Source organism: Diabrotica undecimpunctata, chromosome 3, assembly GCF_040954645.1.
Source record: "Diabrotica undecimpunctata isolate CICGRU chromosome 3, icDiaUnde3, whole genome shotgun sequence".
NCBI classification, from domain to species: Eukaryota; Metazoa; Arthropoda; class Insecta; order Coleoptera; family Chrysomelidae; genus Diabrotica; species Diabrotica undecimpunctata.
The window spans coordinates 87,827,364-87,850,020 of NC_092805.1; the positions used below are offsets into that span (position 1 = coordinate 87,827,364).

General features: G+C 35.6%; 1 protein-coding gene across 1 annotated transcript in view; it reads right to left on the bottom strand.

The window, feature by feature from the left end:
• Positions 1-22,657, bottom strand: part of Cals (calsyntenin 1) — a 457,567-nt gene that overhangs the window by 128,623 nt on the left and 306,287 nt on the right. The window lies entirely within an intron of this gene.

The window sequence follows — 22,657 nt, forward strand, 5'->3', positions numbered from 1 at the left end:
TCTTTCCATTGTTCTTTCTGTTGTGGCTAGTTTATCCATGTTTGCCTTGGTTAGGGTCCAGGTTTGACATCCATATGTAATGATAGGAAGGATGCATTGGTTGAACACTTTGCTGACGGTTAACTCTACGTCAATCAAAGCCCAGTAAAAAGAGGGAAACATAACAATCACCTCGGCACCATAATAAATGAATAATAGACCAACAACCAAGGAGATAAGAGATCCACTTTTTCATCAAAAAAGATAGAACCACTTTCAACCGGAGGGGGGCCTTCTTCGAAAACCACAATCTCTCTCTTGGTATAAAAGTAAGAATGCTGAGATGTTTCGTCTTCTGTGTTCTGCTCTATGGTGTTGAATCGTGGACTTTAAACGAAGATATGTGCAAGAGATTGGAAGCGTTTGAGATATGGGGCTGTGTCAGAGAATACTCAAGATCCCGTGGACTGACCGAATTATAAATGAAGAAAGACCTCAGAAGAATAAAGAAAAACCGATAGGTACTGAACACCATCAAATCTCGAAAGCTACAGTACTTCGGACACATTATTAAGCAAGTTCCAGGAAGAAGAGATCCTGGTGAAAGAATATCACAATTTGTTTCAATACAATATAAATGTATATGATAAGGTTAGGGAAGAGAGCTTGCTCAAGGCCTACTGATCGTATGCCTGACACAATGCAACGAAGAAAACATACACAAAAGACTGTCATAGTGCCACGATTATTGAAACTTCAAATTTATTTACTATCTATGTAATTTATAAGACTATGTATTTCAGAAGCAATAATGAAAAACATTTTTATATATGCCAGTAAACTAAATTGAGTAAAAGTCAAACATGTTAAACCAATATACCAATTTTGTCATTTTCACACAACCCACAAATATCACAATATATATAGTGCTACTCGCGTAAATTTTTTTAAACAATTTTTTTTAATAAATTGTAACAATCAATTTTTTCGGACCGGACAATGTTTTTTTAATTTTTTGGATTATTCTGAACAAAATAGGTCTGTTGTAATTTTTCTGTAAACTTGATAGTTTTCGAGTTATAAATAATTTAAAACTGAGAAAAACGAAAAATTACGATTTTCAAGGCTCAAAAACACAAGTTAAAAACATTATTTTTGAATACACCAAAGTTCTAAATTCGAGTTCAAACCTTGTTCTATTATTTCGTCATAAGTATTTTCGGTCTATTTAATTTTAAAACATTGTTTAAACATTGTTCTTCTTTAATAAAGCGCTTATGACACGACGGGCGCTCAGACTAAGGCGCTTATAAGAGAGAGAAACAAGATCTAGGGCACACATTTTTGGTGGTTTAAATTCTCACTGTATAAATGTTTACAGAAAAAATTACAACAGACTTATTTTGTTCAGCATGATCCAAAAAATTCAAAAAAAATTTGTCCGGGCTGAAAAAATTTATTGATACAATTTGTATACGAAAACATTGTTTAAAAAAAGTTGAACAACTTTTCGCCTGGGCCTGGGCCCGAGCCTGTTCAACCTTATTTTGAGGTATCTCATGAAAGTGATTATGTAAAAAAAAATCTCATGGAAATATTTTTCCGCACGTACCCGAGCTTTTCGCCTTGTCTATATACACCATGCGCGATGAAGTATTGCAGAGGTTGTTTTGAAAACAACGATGAATCAACAATTCCAATATGATAGGGTCATAAATATAATCACATAGTCCTGCCAGAAAATATGGAAATCCGTATTGATAAATACAACAAGGTGCGAGTATAATGCAATTAACCGTGTTCAGGATATCGCAATAGCCAGATATTTGACAAGTTTTTCTGTTAATATATACTCTAGTAAGCAAACATATACATATATGTTTTTTGCAGGAATTTCGGCGTTTTTTTTTAATTATTAACAATTTAGTGCAAAAAATGTGATTTTTTCGAATTTTTGCTTACCATTAAAAAGGTATCTATTTATAACTACTTAAATATTAACATTTTATCTATTACTAGATAGAAAACCCTCCAAAATGACGTATTCTAAATTCATTTGTTACTTCAAAAAGAGCAAAATGAGGTAAAATCGTTAACTGTTTATAACTTTTGTAAAAAACCCTCTTGTAAGTACTCTGAAAGGGGGTCTTATAGTGCTTAACAAAGTCACAAAAATATGAGCTCGATACAATAATTAATTTAAAAGTTATTCAAATTGTCTATCTCAGAAGTCACTTTTTTGTAATATATAAGACAAAATCATTAAGATGCGATAATTCTAAGGGGACCATATGAAAGGTGAAGACTATTACTTTTAGTGTGTACTGTTGCAAAGTTACTGTTATTTTTAATTTATAAACAAAAAAACTAGTACTCGGTGAATAATTTTTTCTTACTTGAAAAGCTAACAAGTTTTACACGAATTTCAAAGAAAAAAGTTATTCTTGGAAGATTAGGTAAAAAGTAGGGATATTTTTTAAATTCGCAGCTAATTTTTTTATGAGTTAAAGAACTAAAGTGTTATTATACAATAGAAAATCAATTAGAATACAATAATAACTTGTATAACATTAGTATTTTATTACTAATGTTTGTATTTTGAGAACGATTTCCGAAGTGGAAATTGAAACGTCAATAAACTTACTTTAACCTTTAATTGTGGCTTATTCCCATTTAAATAGTAATTACTTTTAAATGCCACAAGAAAATAGCTTCAGAACAACACAGGTTAAAAACATCAAATAGAAGGAAATGTTTCCATTTTATGAGTGTATCAAATTCAGTGATAACAATACAGCCATTCTCTATTTTTTCTCCCTACGCCTATTTCAATCCTATAATCCATTTTTTAAACTAGGACGCCTTCATTCATTAAAAATTCAAATACCCAATCAACTTTAGAAACAAAAACATCATCGAGCTTTTATGACCAAAATAAAATGAGAGTTTTTGCCCCTCGTGGAACCGCCTTTGTGTTCGTTGACTTTAGATATTACTACAAAGCAGGCATGAACTAACAATGTAGAATATGCTGACAGTGTTAGAATGAAGCCTCAAAGCGAGTTTTAAAAAAGTCCTTGTCGGGCAAACTGTTGATGAATATGCAAATGTTGTGGATGCGCTTAATTTTGCGATTTCCATGAATTTAAAAATGCATTTATATAAGCGATTAAAAAGGCTTGTGGGGCAGTAGCGACTCGATGGGAAAAGTTCTTGGCGCACTTTAAAAATTATTTTTCATCTTTATGATCTTCTGATTTTTATGTATAAGTTGGGATATACCATCTTAATTAAGGACTCGTCAGGTCCTTTTTGAAATCGTGTTGTAGTATGTCTGTCTGTTTGTCCAATAACTGTCGGATAAAAAGTACTAGAGGCATGAAATTTGCCCCTCTAGGTGCAAGTAAGAATCCTGTTGGATTGAGAATCACCAAAATTATGGATAATTCAAAACATTAGATCCGCAGACACGTAAATTTATAGCATTTTGCAGGTTAAACGAATTTTGCTAGCGCTTACTTTGCTGTCAGTTCCTTCAATATTCCATTTTGTAAGTTTATTTATTCAAAAATCAATGTAAATCATGGCAAGTATACCAAAAATTAGAAATCTGGCTTCAAAATAATAATGCTGGCCATATTGGAGCGGAAATAACTGCAACAAATTGTAGAGACGTAGCGTCTAAAGCAGCACTTACTCTGAAGTTAACATCAAAGCAAGCTAAAAAAGATATATCTTCTATTTTAGTTGCCGTCTCTAATGGTGACCTGCCTAGGGTGATTTAGACCTGCCCAACCCTTGATGTTACGCAGTCAAGTCATTTGTTGTCTGCCAGGACCACGCTTTCCTTCTATCTTTGCTTCTATTATTACTTGAAGGAAGTTATATGTCTCGTGTGTGAATATATGTCCAAGATAATATGTTTCCTTTTTTTTAACAATCTCCACAAGTTCACGATCCCCATTCATACCTCTTAAAAGTTCTTCATTTATAAAATGTCCATCGACTTCTTAGAATGCGGCGGAATATCCACATCTCAAAGTTTTCCAGGTGTCGTAACGAGATAATTGTCAACGTCCAGGCTTCCACGTCATGTAGTAGGATACTGTGTATGTAGCTTTTTATCATACGATATCGTAGAGTTAGATCCAGATCTCAAAATAAAAAGATACATAAAATAGCGAAATACAGAACAAGGAATTTTAATTAGTTCAGATTGTTTTGAGTTCAAAATAATAAATTACATAAAAATTAAATGCAATATAAAACAACTTTTATACCTAAAGGTATTTTAGCTTATTACTTTTGCTTATTAAGCAAAGACAACCAGTAGAACCAATAAAGACACTACTTAAAATAAAGAAAGGTACAGTAGTTGAACTAGACGATACCCACAGAGAAAAGTATTTACGTCAGGAACAAGTTGAAAAACAATAATTGAAGAACGACAAAATTATCAGCCAATTCGGCTTCCGCAATGTCTTAGGAACCAGAAATATATATGACCATAAAAATATACGTGAATATAAGGTCAGAAAGGTAATAGTTGGTAAGATTGTAAGTGAAAACAACTGTTTGTAGTGGGCATTAAAATTAGAAGCTAAACAAAACCAAAATATCGGACAGTACCTACCACAAAAGATCACAAAAAAATGCAGGTTAAAAGGTGAGAACTCAAGGTAAAAGAGGGTAAAATCAAAATCAAAAATGAGTTTGAACTTGAAACGGAGTTCTTATACAATTTACAGAAATATGGTAAGTCCTATCAAATATACTGAAATTAAATTATTTAGAAAAATATTAGTAAAGAAATTTGAGATAGAGACCTGATGGTGGTAAGACGATCTCCAAGACCAGTTCGCATCAATCTCCCAAATTCCAAATCGTAACCTAGTTGTACGGTGTTTTCTAGTAGGTTGAGGACCAGTGTCAGCTAATCCGGTTCTAATTTAGCATGTCTTAAACCATTTCCCACTATTTGTAAAGTTACCCATATATTTCGAGCTTCAGTTAAGTTTTTTTTGAAGAAAGATTTATCGTACGAAGGTGTAGAATATGAAGATGCCGATCATGTTTAAATTTTTCTTTACACGTTTTTATGGTTCATATTAATTTCTTATAATCTAGTTACTCTCAATGTATGCAAGAACTAATTTAGAAGCAAAATTTTATAAACAATCTCTTAAATTTTCTTCATATTTGTGCTCTTTTTTCTAGTAGGAACTTGTAGTTAGAAAAAAATAATATAAATCCAATATCGCCGATTTTGTAAAGATTGTAGCCATTTTTATAGGTGAGCTATACGTTTTTCTCAAAATGTAGATGAACAATTTTTTTACAATTTGAACAATAATTTTTTTCGGCCCTGACAAATTTTTCTTGAATTATTTGGATCATTCTGAACAAAATAAGTCTGTTGTAGTTTTTGTGTAAACTTGATCATTTTCGAGTTATAAATAATTTAAAACTGAGAAAAACACAAAATTAGGATTTTCATGGCTCAAAAACACAGGTATAAAACATTATTTTTGAATTCACCAAGAACCTAAGTTCAAGCTTAAACCTTGTTATATCATTTTCCGATAAGTATTTTGGGTCCATTTCATTTTAAAACATTATTTTTTTTTTAATGAAGCGCTTATGACAGGACGGGCGCTCGGGCTGCATCGTGTTTAAGTGAGAGAAACGGGATCCAGGGCACAAATTTTTGTTGGTTGAAATTCTCACTGTACAAATGAGCGCCCGCCCTGCCATTCGTGCTTTATTATCATTTAAAAAACAATGGTTTAATAGTTATTTATGCACCAAGGGTACAAGTGTTTCTCATGAAAATGATTATGCAAACAAATCTCATGAGAATATTTTTCCGAACGAACCCGAGGTTTTCGCCTTGTCTATTAGTACATAACAAATTATCGATGTTTGAATTTGTGGACCGGCCAAATTCCACAAAAAGATTAAAATCCAATACAACTGAGTCAGTTTTATATATCAAGGAAAAAGGAATCAGGTATTATTTTGAAGAGAGAGTGTATTTAGTCACGGTGTGATAAATTATAAAATAAAATACTTATATTTTGGTATGTTTACGTTTTTAAAAATTAGGCAGACAATGTTTTCTTCAAATATTGACTTATTTTATTATTGTGACGGAGTTATGAAGCTCTTATCTTTTGTTTATTATCTTTACAACCAGATTTTTTATGAAATATATGCATGGTACTCCTGCGTAATACTTATTCGCGAAAAATGCGCTAAGAAGCTCCGGTGACCATGAAAAAAATACTGAAAATTCGTATTTTTTACATATAGAGACGTCAAAATGTAATCTTTCGAAACGAAGACTTTAAACCTGGTCGTCAGAAAAACATACTGAAAATATACTATTCGATAATAACTAACTAGATATAGAAATAATATCAAGGTTAAGCATCAAACAATTTAGGAGGGGAGGTAGGGTTTATTTTAATATTTTAAAAATATTTTAAAAAATTTTTTTGAAAAATTGTTTGATATAAATTTATTTATATTAGTACATTATGGTACAACATTTCAAGAGTATTATCTGAAATTTTGGTATAAAAATATTAAAAATCAAGAAAATGACAGCTAATTTTCCAAGATGAAGAAAAGTTACATTGCGGTGTTCATCGTAACTTGCGGCTGTAGTTGATATTGCGGCTCCAAATCATAACAATGAAATTTCAACATAGACCGGAAGGTATATCAATGAGACGGTTTGGAGAATCTCTTCATTTTCCATAGACAAACTGCATTCCACTAGTTAATTTATCTGTTCATCTGGTGAATGGACAACGACTTTATTTCTCGTTAACATATACTGTTAGGTAGATTTTAAGTTCAGCGATAAGTCAAAAAGTATTTATTAAAATAAAATACATTAAAACAGGACAAAATAGAGTAAGAGAAAATAAAATTAATAGAATAAATTAAATTAAATTACAATAAAATAAAATAGAATAGAATTAAATTAAAAAAAAACAAAATAAAATCAATTAGAATAAAATGTAATAAATTAGAATAAAATAAAATTAAATTAAATTAAAATATAATCAATTCGAATAAAATGAAATAAAGTAGAATAAGATTGAATACACAAAAAATAAACTAAAATAAAATTAATTTTAATAAAATGAAGAAATCAAATAAAATAGAATAGAATAAAATAAAAAAAAAACAAAATAAAACAAAATAAAATAAAATTAAAATTAAATCAATTAGAATAAAATGTACGAAATTAGAATAAAATAGAAGAAAATAGAATAAAATAGATTAATATAAAATAGAATACAACAATAGAATAAAACAAAATTAAATAAAATTAAAATATAATCAATTCGAATAAAATGAAATAAAGTAGAATAAAATAAAATCAAATAGAATAAAATAGAGTAAACTAAAATAAAATAAATCAAAACAGGTTTAAATACAATTAAAATAAAATAAAATAGAATAAAATAGAATACAATGGAATAAAATAGAATAAAATAGAATACAATGAAAAAAAACCAAATTAAATATAATAAAATCAAATTTTAAATTTGATCCTTGATGCTCTGGGATGGATAGAAAAAACGTTACTATTTTATTGTAATTGGTAAGGGTCAGATCGTAGTAGCCCTAGCGTTGGCTTCATATGGAATATCTGCAACTTTGTTGCACATTTAATTTTCTTTGAAATTACCATTAAATATATAAATTAATGAAACATCAGATTGCAACATCGCCAAAAATAGAGCAATGGCGAAGATTTTGCAACAACAGGTCATTACAGGGACTGCACTGAGCAGAACTTTGAAAGATATTCGTGGCAATCAAAAACATTTTTGGTGGACCTATGATTCTATTTTCAGACTGTTCCTTATTTAATAATTATTCCCCAATTAACTGCTGCGGACGAACTAAACGCATGCCTATCATCACCCAGTTTGTGGAGGCATGTAAAGACGCTCCAATGGACAAATAACATGCTAGTGTTTTTGCAATAAGATTAAAGTGCAATTTTATTTTCGGTGCAGTTGTTAGATATTTAAAATGGTAAGGTCGGTATTGACACCTCGACCGGATTCATTTCATTACCCAGAGAGTTCTGTTACTTAACAGCCTCGAAGTAAGAGCTTATTGATACATTATTTAATTTTAAGGCGGTACGAAGTTCCGCGGGTCAGCTAGTTTAACTATAAAAGAAGTATGCAAAACTTAAGAAGGATCGATTAAGTGGTGTTTAAGATACAGTGAACACCGACTTTGTTCCGAGAAAAACATGTTTAAAGAGTGAATATTTTTTTAAACTTACATAGTATCGTCTATTTCAGGCCCATACAGTATGAAGCATATATGCTTCCTGCTAAAATATCTAAAGCATCTTTTTGCTCTTGTTTTCGACGAACTCTGCCTTTTTTTGTTGCATCTGCAGCCATTTTACCGCTCTAGTAATTCGATCGTTATCTGCCGCGAGTGCATAATTATGAGAACTTGATACTGTACTTATTCCAATTACTATATGAGTGCTCACTCACCTCTTACACTCATCTCACTCACTCACCAAGCTCACTCACTTCACTCACGCACCTCACACACTCACATCACTCACCTCAATCACTCACCTCACTCACTTATATCAATCACGCACCTCACTCACTCACCTCACTCACTCCTAAATGCCTATAACTCTATCAATTTTGCTCCAATCACTCAGAAATTTTAACTGGATACTCTTTAAGAGTTATACTATCGAATAAAAAATACAAAATAACGCAACAATACCCTACCCCCTTCCTTAAACTTCATTAAAGCCAGAATAAAAATAATATTAAAAATATATGAAACAGAATTCTGAGAAAAATAGATGTATAAAAGATGTATACACAATTGGCTAGTATCAACTGTAGGACCCTAATGTAGTTTTTTTCGAGCATGTTCCCTTAAAGTGAAATCCTGTAATATCGACCTCGTGTCACAACATTTTTAAAATTTAATATTTTCAACAATATGTAATTTAAAGGTTATTAGACCTTGATACATGTCTCTTTTTAAATGTTTGTTACACTGATGATGGTCTGATAGGACCGAAAACATTCTGAAATTTTGAATTCCTTTGGATAACTTAAATTTTATAATAAATAGGTACATATATATTATTTTACATCAGAAGTTTTTACTTCATTGTAAGTTTTTTTACTATTTCGCACTCTCACAAGACACTCTCTAGTCCCCAGTTGGGACCTGACATCTCGCGTTATGTACAAGAACTATTCCGCACTCTCAGAAGAACATTCTCTATTTTGTCCTCAGTTCGGACAGCTCATTACGCGCTACATAAAATTACATATTTCGCTTTCACCACGTATTATCGTGCAAGACATAGCAAACTCGTCAATTTTAAACTTAGTAATTTTCAATACAAATTGTAAAATAAAAGTTGTAAAATTACCTGTGCTCTAATAAAATAAAAATTTTTAAACTCACAATCAACGTCGAATTGTACCTACTTCGACGAAGATTAATTAATCAGAATCTTTCATAAACAACCATTTAGAAATTTGGTTCTCATCTTATGTTGAGGACAAGAGATAGTCACAACACCTATTTTGGCATTGAAATCTATTTTTATTTGTTAATCCAGTTCGATTTTGCACATTATAACAATCTAACTATTACAGTTAGCAGTTAGCGTAATTTATAATATTTCGATCCACTGTATATTATTTATATGTAAACCACCATTTCAAAGAAACAAGTAAGTTTAGTGACAAGAGAAATGCGATTAAAACAATAAAGCAAATCTCTCTTCTACCGTGAAAATTTCTAACAAACTGACCCGCATCACGTCCCATGTCAACTTAAATATATTTTGTGTCAACCTTTATAAACTAAACAGTATTCGGTTTCGGATTTTCCACACAATATGGGCCCGCATCAACTCATGTGTTATATCAAAGCTGAGAGACGATACAGGTGCACCAAATCCTGGATTGCGAACATATAAATTCAGAACATACATACCTACACATATGCTCGTGATTCAATATGAATTTTATTTTAGAAAAATTACGAGTTCAGAAGCGTGTCAATTTTGTTTCATTAAATTTAGTTCAAGCACCTGTCAGAATCATAACTCTGCTCAAATAGAAACAAAACTATTGAAAAATATATATTGTTACGGCATATAAAAAGACCAAACACATCTTTGCAACTTTGGTGGAAACTCGTGAATTACGGATGCGCATTAAGCTATAAGTACACTCAAATATTAAAAAGCTAATAAGGTAATAGACAGAATCAAATAAAATATTGTTGTGAATTTATTAAAAGGTTCAATATTTATAACACTTACGGATTTAATTTATTTCTTTATTTATATTAACTTATCTGACAATAATTTATATATATCCGTACGTAACAAATTCGCGAGCGCGGGTTCAGAATTAACTGTCCCTTCCAAATAAAGTTCCGTTATTATATACCAGTGCCGTTATCTCGAATAGTCTAAAACCTTCGATGGCGAAACGGTAAAGGCAAACTGGATTTCCCTCGCATCGGTTCTGGAAGGTCGCTCAGGTAAATCGAGGCCTCTCGTAAACTCTACAACATATTAGAATAAAAACATGTTTTAAAGGTTAAAACTATGACTCATATTTTTACGTAACATTGCCCCCCTCTCAAAAGATGGTTCCTCCTGGAACCTTGTTGGGACTAGAACTGGAACGGTATGCTGGTATCGGCAACTGGACCCTCTTTTACAACTTCCAGTTGTATAAAAATGACAAGGGACGGTTTTCTCTCCGCACCAGTAACTATGCGGATTGCAACAGACTAACACCTGGACTTCGGTGTCTTTAAAGATCTCCTCCACCATATTTCGGATAACCCTCCAATCTAATTGGCGGCACTCCAACTTTGGCATGGCTAACTTTTGCACGTCGGACTCTAGTACGTGCCCTCTCAATTGAAGTAAGGCTTCCCATACATCTCGGTAGGTAGGTTGGTCACGGGCAGTGTCTTTTGTTACCAGGTAGAAAAGGTAACGTGATGCATCTTGGAGTTTCAAGGTTTTACCGGGAGCTGGCACTTGGCATTGAAGTTCTGCAACTCGACCAAACTTCCTTCGAAAGACGGATGCCAACCCTGGTGCGTCTTTGATACTGGCCGGGATGGTAAGGGCCAGCGAGTAGTCATCGGGGAGCGCGAGTAGATCTTGCTTTTCTTCAGTGGTAACACCATGTCTCGCTTTACCGGTACCTCCATAGGCACCCATGAATTCCTCAAACGTGAGGTCAAACACATCTTGGACTTGGTTTACTTCCACTTCTTCATCTACGTCGTGGTCACCTTCGAAAGATGCCAACCGGTTATGGTGTACTATCATCGGCTTTCCCCTCGGAATCTTGCTTATTCGGTAGATGACATCGTTGATCTTCTCCATGATGAGGTATGGACCTTCCCAAAACTGCTGCAATTTGGGAGAACAACCTTTTCGCTTCTTGGGATTATACAGCCATACTTTGTCGTTCTTCTTAAAGCAACCCTTTTCGGCTTGTGTATCGTACCGTTTCTTCATTCGGTCGCTAGCGATCTGAAGGTGGGAACGGACCAACTCATGTACATCGTCCATTCTTCTTCGTAATTCGATCACATAATCTTCACCTGCTACATCTTCTCCAGGTCGACACCCAAATTCTAGATCACAAGGTAGTCGCATTTCGCGTCCGAATAGGACTCTGGCTGGTGTCTGGCCCGTTGATTCGTTAACAGCAGATCTGTAGGCCATTGTGAAGAACGGAAGGTATTGGTCCCAGTCTCGCTGATGATCGGACACCATCTTTGTCAAATACTTGCCAACTGTCCTATTCATTCGTTCTACCATACCATCCGATTGCGGATGATACGCGGTAGTTCTTGTTTTCTTCATGCCTAGTCTATCACATATTCCTTGAAATAGATCACTTTCGAAGTTCCTGCCTTGGTCACTATGGATCTCCAAAGGCACTCCAAATCGGCTGATATATTCTTGGATCAACTTATCTGCAACGGTGGCGGCCTTCTGGTCTGGAAGTGCGTAAATCTCGACCCACTTAGTGAAGTAATCCATTACTACCAACATGTACTTGCCCCCATTTTCACTTTCTGGAAATGGCCCTGCAATGTCCAAAGCTATTCTTTCAAACGGGCTTCCAACATTATATTGTCTCATAGGAGCTCTCCTTTTCCGGTGAGGCCCGTTACTCGTAGCACAAATAGTACATTTCTTACACCAGTCTTTTACGTCGTCGGAACTGTTCATCCAATAAAACCGTTCCCGAATTCGCTGAAGGGTTTTCCTTACACCAAAATGCCCTCCCGATGGACTGTCGTGTAACTGACGAAGTACTTCGGCTATTCTGCTCTTTGGGATCACCAACTGTCTTCTCTTCTCTGAACCGTCATCATTTTCCAGGACTCGTTTAAGCAAGCCATCTTCGATGATAAATGAGTCCCACTGGGCCCAATACGTCTTAACTACTGAGCATAGGTTTGATATTTCCTGCCAAGGTGGTCGACGGTTTTCCTCTTTCCATTTTCGGATTTTCTGTATAACTGGATCTCTCTCTTGTTCTTCCCTTATCTTAGTAGGCGTCCAGTCGTCGTTGACAATCGTCGTTCTTAGCACTGCTGCTTCCTTGGATTCCGTTTTGTTGCAGTGGGGACACTCTGCTGGGCATGGCCGTCTGGAAAGAGAATCAGCGTTTCTGTGGCTAACTCCGGCTCGGTGCTCAATCTTAAAATCGTATTCTTGGAGTCGTTCGATCCACCTGGCTATCTGACCCTCTGGATTCTTAAACTGCATCAACCACTTAAGGGCGGCATGGTCGGTTCGGATTAAAAACTTCCTTCCATAGAGGTATTGATAGAAGTGCTCTACTGATTTCACTACTGCCAGAAGTTCTCTTCTCGTGACGCAATAATTCCGCTCAGGTTTTGAAAGAACTTTACTAAAATATCCGAGGACTCGTTCCTGTCCTCCTTGAATCTGAGACAGCACTCCTCCAATTCCCACATTACTTGCATCTGTATCTAAGATGAACTCTCCTTCTGGCAGTGGATACCCTAAAATTGGTGCTGTTATTAAATGCTTTTTCAAGGTCTCAAAGGCATTTTGGCAGTCTGTATCCCAGCGGTAATCTCTTGCTTCCTCCGTAAGTCGCGTTAATGGCTTAGCGATATCTGCAAACTTCTTAATAAACCTCCGGTAGTAAGTACATAGTCCAAGAAAACTTCTCACTTGATGTTTGTCAGATGGTTTTGGCCATTCCTTAATGGAATCGATTTTTCCCTTATCCACGGCCACTCCTTCTTTACTGACTATATGACCCAGATAATTGACTTTACCTTGAAATAGCTGGCACTTCTTGGGGTTTAACATCAATTGGGCAGCTTTAAGTCGATTAAAAACGTTTTCTAAATTCCTCAAATGGTCTTCGAATGTCTCCCCCAAGACGATTATGTCATCTAAATAAACCAGGCATGTTTTCCAAGATAACCCTCTCAACACATTTTCCATAAGCCTCTCAAATGTCGCAGGAGCATTACAAAGTCCAAATGGCATAACGTTGAATTGCCACAATCCAGATCCTGTGGTGAAGGCTGTCTTTTCTTTATCGACTGGGTCCATTTCTACCTGCCAGTATCCAGACTTCAAATCCAAAGTAGAAAACAATTTACTTCCAGCCAATGTGTCCAATGTGTCATCGATCCGAGGCAGAGGATAACTATCTTTCTTGGTAACGTTGTTCAGCAAACGGTAATCCACACAGAACCTCGTCGTTCCGTCTTTCTTCTTAACCAGGACCACCGGAGAGACCCATGGGCTCGTAGAAGGTTCTATCACCCCGTCTTTCTTCATTTCCTGAACAATCGTTTCAGCTTCCTCTCTTTTCGCCTGTGGTAATCGTCGAGCTGTTTGACGAATTGGCTTAGCATTACCAGTATCAATTTTATGCTTAACAACGGTAGTTCTTCCCGTCTTCCCTCCTTTCGGTACGAAAATATCACGATACTGCCGAAGAAATTCCCTTAATTTCCTTTTCTCCATCTGATTTAGAAACTGTCCTGCAACTGCAACCATTTGGTCGAATTTGTCGTTGGAATTATCAGATGTTGTCGCCTGACGGATTATGGATGTCACAGGTACACAAGTTCCTACTTTTGTCTCTTTCTTTATGGTCACTGGGTAGTCGTTGACATTGATAAGTCTCACAGGAATTTCTTTAGCCGAAGTCACCAATTCCTTTCCAATTATGATTCCACGGCCAACCTCATCGTCGTGGTTCCAAGGCTCCATCATAACAGGTCTCCCTTCGTCTACAATTCCCTGTAGTCGCGCTACTATGATCGTTTCGCTTCTCGCAGGCACGACTGTATCTTCTGTAATGGCTACTTGCACAGTGTTGTCATTATGTGGATGGAGAAATACCTCCTCGTTGCCAACTTTGATTACCTTATTCTTAAAATCCAATTGGAATCCATGCATATTCATTACGTCCATTCCTAATATAACATCCTCTTCGATGTCAGCAACTATAACAGTATGGACAAACTTTTCTGCCCCAATTCCCAATTGTACCTGGATTTCTCCATGAACGTTGGCATTTTCACCTGTAGCGGTCCGAAGTCGTAACCTCGTTGGTAACAGTTTCTTACGGCTGTTTATAACTGTCGGGCGTATAATGGTTCTGGTCGCTCCGGTATCCACCAACAACGTATGCGTTTTACCATTTATGTCTCCATCTACATATACACAATCTTCACGACATTTCAAAGAAGCTATTAGTATGAGAGGGTCTTTGGAAAAGTTCTGGGTCGAAGCTGCCCCCCTAAGGCTGACCCGTTCTAGTTTTCCTGATGGTGAGTTTCTTGATTTGCGTCGTACCTAGGGTGCTTACAGGAGCTTCGTACGTGTCCTATTTCGCCACAATTCCAGCATCTGATGGTCTTCGTTTTCTTGTATGTCATGCTTTTTATCATATTAACGAGCTGGTCAAGTTTATCTTCATCTTCTTCCTCTTTTACAGTCCTAACTTTACTGTACCCGCCAGAGGCCTGCGTAGCTGACTCGTATTCGAGGGCGGCGGATAGGACATCAACCAGCGTCTTGTGACGAGCTAATCGCAGTGTTCTCTGCATTTCATGATCACGAAGACCATCAATAAATGTTTGCACGGCCAATTTTTCCATCATGTCTTCGGGAGCTGTTGGATAAGCATATCGTACTAATCTGGCAATATCTACCTCATATTCTTGAAGAGCCTCATCTTTATTCTGTCTACGATTTTTAAGCTGTGACTGATATACATGCTCCAAATGTTCGTGGCCATATCGCATATTTAACCTCTTCTTCAGTTGTTCGAAATCATCGGTCTCCTCTACGGCTATGGTCTGAAGCACATCTAAGGCATCTCCTCGAAGAGCGATAGTCAGGTTTACAGCCTTTTCTTTTTCAGACCATCCATTTGCTCTTGCGGCTGATTCGAACTGTTTCATGTAGTTGTTCCATGATGATTTTCCGTCGAAAGTTGGGACTTTCACATGGACAGTACCTCCACTTCCTTCAAATTTCGGTCGTGTTTCCAACTTACATTTCGTCTCGTCTTCTTTTGTCTCCACTGTAATTGGATTGTTTCCTCTCTCTGCTGTCCCGGTTTCCCCCATCTTCCTTTCTATCTCTTTAATCTTTTCTTCGAAGGCCGACATATCGGCAGCAACTTGGTTTTTTAGCGAAGACATTCTATTGTCGAGGGCAGACATCTCAGAAGTTACTTTAGAGATTTCCAAAGAGATATTAGCAGAGACTTTGCTTTCCAGCGAAGAAATCTCGTTAGAAACTTTGTCTTCCAAAGAAGCGATGTCGCCGGAAACTTTGTTCTCTAATGATGCGATGTCACCAGAAACTTTGTTCTCCAATTTCGAAATCGACGAGATCACAGCATCTTCAAATATATAAGTCTCTGGATCTAGTCCTTCTTCTAGCAAAGCGTTCTTTAGTCGTTGGACTAACTCAGCCTTTTTTCCGGTAGAAGCTAATTCTCTGTCTTCAAGATGTCTTCTTAAATTAGTCACTGTCAGCTCATAAATCGTCGTCATTTTCACAATTTATTTTACGTATTCACTTGTATTATTATTATAAGTCTAATTTATGTTCGATCTCACTTCTGGCACCATTTGTTGTGAATTTATTAAAAGGTTCAATATTTATAACACTTACGGATTTAATTTATTTCTTTATTTATATGAACTTATCTGACAATAATTTATATATATCCGTACGTAACAAATTCGCGAGCGCGGGTTCAGAATTAACTGTCCCTTCCAAATAAAGTTCCGTTATTATATACCAGTGCCGTTATCTCGAATAGTCTAAAACCTTCGATGGCGAAACGGTAAAGGCAAACTGGATTTCCCTCGCATCGGTTCTGGAAGGTCGCTCAGGTAAATCGAGGCCTCTCGTAAACTCTACAACATATTAGAATAAAAACATGTTTTAAAGGTTAAAACTATGACTCATATTTTTACGTAACAATATGCTAAATAAATTCGATTGCGTATGACCACACCCTTATTGGCAATAATTGTGGTATTAATGTACTCGTATACTGAAGGTTTTAATATTAATTTACATTTTTTTATTGTACTTTTAAAAGTTTTTGTACAATTTTCGTTTAGTTTCATTTCAGTTTAGTTTAGTAAATTTTACATTGAATATAAAAAATGTGCAGAAGCTTAGTACTGATTCACTATCTTAACGTTTTTTACTTTGTTTTAAGTAGCTCGAGTAGTAAATTTATAATTGTTTTGTCCATTTGATCAAACATTTGCCACCAAGGGGTCATGTTAGTCAAATCTAAAGAATAATCTGCTTAAATATTGTTTATATAATAAAACACCGAAAAACATTCTTAATGTTTTTACGTCTCTAAGATTGGTAATATAAACATTTTTAGACTGTTTATAATAACACTAATTGCTATTTCGTTTGATCTTGATTCCGCCTATTAGGTATTTACGCTGGAAATAAACAATAATCTTTCCGCTGAAGCGGGGAAGAGAATGATTTTTGAGGATGATATCACTCTTCGATAGACCAGCCGTGAAGCAGTCGGTTTCGGTGTTATTGTTTAAGTCCGGATTTTCTTAAACTTTGTTATGATTATTCGTTATTCGTTTTTGTCATCAGAAATTCGTTAGTGAGCAGTCAAACAGAAGATTGGGTCATGAACGGGAAAACATGCTTCTCGGCAGAGTTTAAAAAATCTGCAAATTTTCATTTAATTCCATAAGTTTTGGTTAGAAAATGGTGATTAAGCTCAATTGCTATTTGGCAGTATTTGTGAAGCGAGATAATCACCGGTTTGTTGCTGTATTCCATGTCACGGGATTTGATAAAAACCTTGTCAGCAGTCGAATTTTGAAGAATACATATTGTTATCATCAGGATAACCTGAAGTCCAAGTCGATGTTTGACCTTCCCGCAGATTTGTCCAGTTTCCATTTTGTCTCATATGGATCGAATCCAGATCGTTTAAAGTTTGTGTGGGACAGTGTTTTCTTTTGTATCCAATTCCAAGGTAACAGACTTTCTTAATAATTTAAAAAGAAATAATCAGCCAGTGAAGCAAAGTACTTTTGTTAACTTTTTCTAAATATACTAAAATATGCTTTCATGACAAATTAAAAAATTATAAATAAATATAAGTTTTATGGATCAGCTAATTGTCATGTTTTCATTTTAATAAAATGAAAAAGACAGAAAAGATTTGATTTCACGTTCAAAGCGTCTATGTATCTGTTGATACGTATTTCGACTTAATAAGTCTCATCAAAACAGTTATTCATAGCCGTTCTTTTTCATTTTATTCGGATCTACTCTGTATGAGTACAAGAAACAAATTCGTTAAGGATTTCTGCTTAGTTGACGAGACATGTCGTGGAATGCAAATTTTAGATTCCCCATGTCTCTATTAATATTTTTATCAACGTCTGGCTATGCCTTGCAATTTTTAGAAGGCTCCAGATTAAAGCAGAAATCTGAATTTGTTTCGAAACTATCTTACCGATTTTTCTATCAGATGTCGCTATTGCGTCCATAACGAAGCCATGTTATTGTTGCTTCCTTATAAGACAGAGAAGATTATTTTTCACGTTAAAAACGGCTATGAATAACTGTTCTGATGAGATTTATTAAGTCGAAATACGTATCAACAGATACATAGACGCTTTGAACGTGAAATCAAATCTTTTCTGTCTTTTTCAAATTATTTAATAATTCAGAAAAGTTTGATATTTCATTTCGACATATGACAGTCAGTATTATCCTTTTCTGTCATTAGGTACATAACCAAAATTTTAAATTCTGTTTTGTTAGAAGGTTCAACTCAATGTAAGGTTTGTTGATAAATTTGGTTAATTTTAAAACATAATGACGGTATTATGTTTTAAATAAGTTTTTATGTTTGGATAATTTTATTTGTAATAACTGTTTATGTGAAATTAAAATAAATATGTAATGTTTCTCTTTAAACCAGGTCATAATAATCAAATCAACATCTGCAATATAACAAAAATTATACATAAATGAAGGCATCTTGTGAGATAAAATGTTCCAGAAGCAAACTGAGCCTCCGTTCACATTTCCGGGTGAGAACTACTCGTATTTCAGAGAGGACACCATTACATGTAAGAAAAATCAGGATATGGTCTTGGAATCTTACGCTTAAAAGAAGGAGAGTAATCATTGCGTGCATTCAAGAGACGAGGTGAAAAGGACAAAGGGTGTAATAACTAGGTGAAAGATACAAATTGAGGTATGTAGGGAAAAGTAGTAATAGAAATGGAGTTGACAGTAAAATTTGTACTTGATAAAGAAGAGTTGAATGTTGTGTGTAACTATGCTCCTGTGAGGTGAGGAGAGAATATAAACAATATATGGACGACTAGGCTTTGGAACTAAAAATGAAGGCTTTGGAACTAAAAATGAAGTGAACTTATTACATACAAAAGTGGACAAAATAACTCCCACATAGGTTATTTTATGACAAGAACAGAATATATATGTCAATGTAAAGATTGCAAGGTAATAGTTAGTGAAACGGTGAACCAACAATAGGAGTTGCTTGTGCTGGACAGCGGAGTAAAAAGCGAAAATAATTTTAAATATCGGAGAGGACCACAAAAAATCAAGTGGTGGATATTAAAAGATGAGAAAGAAGGTCTATTCGGGGCAAAAATAGTAAAACAAATAATGTGCTAGGTTATAAAAAGTAATTTTAATAAAATTTGGACGAATATGGCCAGTATTATTACAGATACTGTTATTGAAATACTCGGAAATAATTGGAGAACCCCATACAATGAAGTTTGAGAATAAAGATACCCGGTGGTGGTTAAACGAAGTTAAGGAAAAAATAAAAGAGAAGAGAAAACTACATAAACAATGACAAGAAAATAGATCGGACACAGATCTTCAAAACCACAAGATTGTCAAAAAGTAGCAGTCTCAAAGGTAAATAAAAGGCGTATGCAAATCTATACTGTCAACTTGATACGAGCCATGGAAAAAGTACTTTGACAGTTTATTAAATGAAGAATCTGACAGAAAACCAGTTAAGCTAACGGAGATAGTATCACCAATATTTACCAAAATATCAAACGAGGAAATTGTTCAAACACTTCAAAAAATAAACAAAGGTAAAGCAGTTGGACCAGATAATATTTCTGGGGAAGTATGGAACAGCTTTAGGAGAGATAGAAACAAGTTGGCTAACAGGTTTGTTTAGTTTTGTTTGTTTCTTAGAATTAGGCCTGTTCATTCGAGGCGAAACCAGGTCAATTGAGGTCAACACCCATGGGGTTCTAGAGCAGCTGTTTTCGTATAAATATGAGGGAACTTTCATTTTGAAAACAGTTAGTCAAGATCTGAAGACCGCGCCCGCGAAATTTAATTGTCACGTTCGCTTTTAAATAAATTATGTATTTTTAGTGATAAATAAATTAATATAAGTTATTGTGCTTTTTAATAAATTAAGATAAGAACCTTTTGATAAAGACATTATAAATTAAAGACATAACAATTAATAAATTCACAACAAATGGTGTCAGAACAGTGGAATACTTAAAATAAATTGTGAGAATGACGACGATTTATTAGCTGACAGTGACTAATTTAAGAAGACATCTCGAAGACAGGGAATTAGCTTCTACCGGAAAAAAGGCTGAGTTAGTCCAACGACTAAAGAACGCTTTGCTAGAAGAAGGACTAGATCCAGAGACTTATATATTTGAAGATGCTGTCATCTCGTCGATTTCGAAATTAGAGAACAAAGTTTCTGATGATATTTCGAAGGTATCTTCTGATGTAGCCAAAGTTTCTGGTGACATCGCATCATTAGAGAACAAAGTTTCTGGCGATATTTCAAAAGTTTCCGGCGACATCGCTTCTTTAGAAAACAAAGTTTCTAACGAGATTTCTTCCCTGGAAAGCAAAGTTTCTGCTAATATCTCTTTGGAAATCTCTAAAGTAACTTCTGAGATGTCTGCCCTGGGCGATAGAATATCTTCGTTAAAAAACCAAGTTGCTGCCGATAAGTTGGCCTTCGAAGAAAAGATTAAAGAGATGGAAAGGAAGATGGAGGAAACAGGGACGGCAGAGAAAGGAAACAATCCAATTACAGTAGAGACAAAAGAAGACGAGACTAAATGTAAGTTGGAAATACGGCCGAAATTTGAAGGAAGTGGAGGTTCTGGCCATGTGAAAGTACCAACTTTCGACGGAAAATCGTCATGGAATAACTACATGAAACAGTTCGAATCAGCTGCAAGAGCGAATGGATGGTCTGAAAAAGAAAAGGCTGTAAACCTGACTATCGCTCTTCGAGGAGATGCCTTAGATGTGCTTCAGACCATAGCCGTAGAGGAGACCGATGATTTCGAACAACTGAAGAAAAGGTTAAATATGCGATATGGCCACGAACATTTGGAACATGTATATCAGTCGCAGCTTAAAAATCGAAGACAAAAGAAAGATGAGGCTCTTCAAGAATATGAGGTAGATATTGCCAGATTAGTACGATATGTTTATCCAACAGCTCCCGAAGATATGATGGAAAAGTTGGCCGTTCAAACGTTTATTGATGGTCTTCGTGATCATGAAATGCAGAGAACACTACGATTAGCTCGTCACAAGACGCTGGTTGATGTCTTATCCGCCGCCCTCGAATACGAGTCAGCTACGCAGGCCTCTGGAGGATACAGTAAAGTTAGGACTGTAAAAGAGGAAGGAGATGAAGATAAACTTGACCAGCTCGTTAATATGATGAAAATTATTACATGCAAGAAAACGAAGACCATAAAATCAAGATACTCACCATCAGGAAAACCAGAACGAGTCGGCTTTAGGGGAGCAGCTTCGACCCGGAACTTTTCCAAAGACCCTCTTATACTAATAGCTTCTTTGAAATGTCGTGAAGATAGTGTATATGTAGATGGAGAAATAAATGGTAAAAGACATACGTTGTTGGTGGATATCGGAGCGACCAGAACCATTATACGCCCGAAAGTTATAAACAGCCGAAAGAAACTGTTACCAACGAGGTTGCGACTTGAGACCGCTACAGGTGAAAATGCCAACATTCATGGAGAAATCCAGGTACAATTGGGAATTGGAGCAGAAAAGTTTGTCCATACTGTTATAGTTGCTGACATCGAAGAGGATGTTATATTAGGAATGGACGTAATGAATATGCATGGATTCCAATCGGATTTAAAGAATAAGGTAATCAAAGTTGGCAACGAGGAAGTATTTCTCCATCCACATAATGACAACACTGTGCAAGCAGCCATTAAAGAAGATACAGTCGTGCCTGCGAGAAGCGAAACGATCATAGTAGCGCGGCTACAGGGAATTGTGGACGAAGGGAGACCTGTTATGATGGAGCCTTGGAACCACGACGATGAGGTTGGCATGGAATCATAATTGGAAAGGAATTGGTGACTTTGGCTAAGGAAATTCCTGTGAGGCTTATCAATGTCAATGACTACCCAGTGACCATCAAGAAAGAGACAAAGGTAGGAACTTGTGTACCTGTGACATCCATAATCCGTCAGGCGACAACATCTGATAATGCCAACGACAAATTCGACCAAATGGTTGCAGTTGCAGGACAGTCTCTAAATCAGATGGAGAAAAGGAAATTAAGGGAATTTCTTCGGCAGTATCGTGATATTTTCGTACCGAAAGGAGGAAAGACGGGAAGAACTACCGTTGTTAAGCATAAAATTGATACTGGTAATGCTAAGCCAATTCGTCAAACAGCTCGACGATTACCACAGGCGAAAAGAGAGGAAGCTGAAACGATTGTTCAGGAAATGAAGAAAGACGGGGTGATAGAACCTTCTACGAGCCCATGGGTCTCTCCGGTGGTCCTGGTTAAGAAGAAAGACGGAACGACGAGGTTCTGTGTGGATGACCGTTTGCTGAACAACGTTACCAAGAAAGATAGTTATCCTCTGCCTCGGATCGATGACACATTGGACACATTGGCTGGAAGTAAATTGTTTTCTACTTTGGATTTGAAGTCTGGATACTGGCAGGTAGAAATGGACCCAGTAGATAAAGAAGACAGCCTTC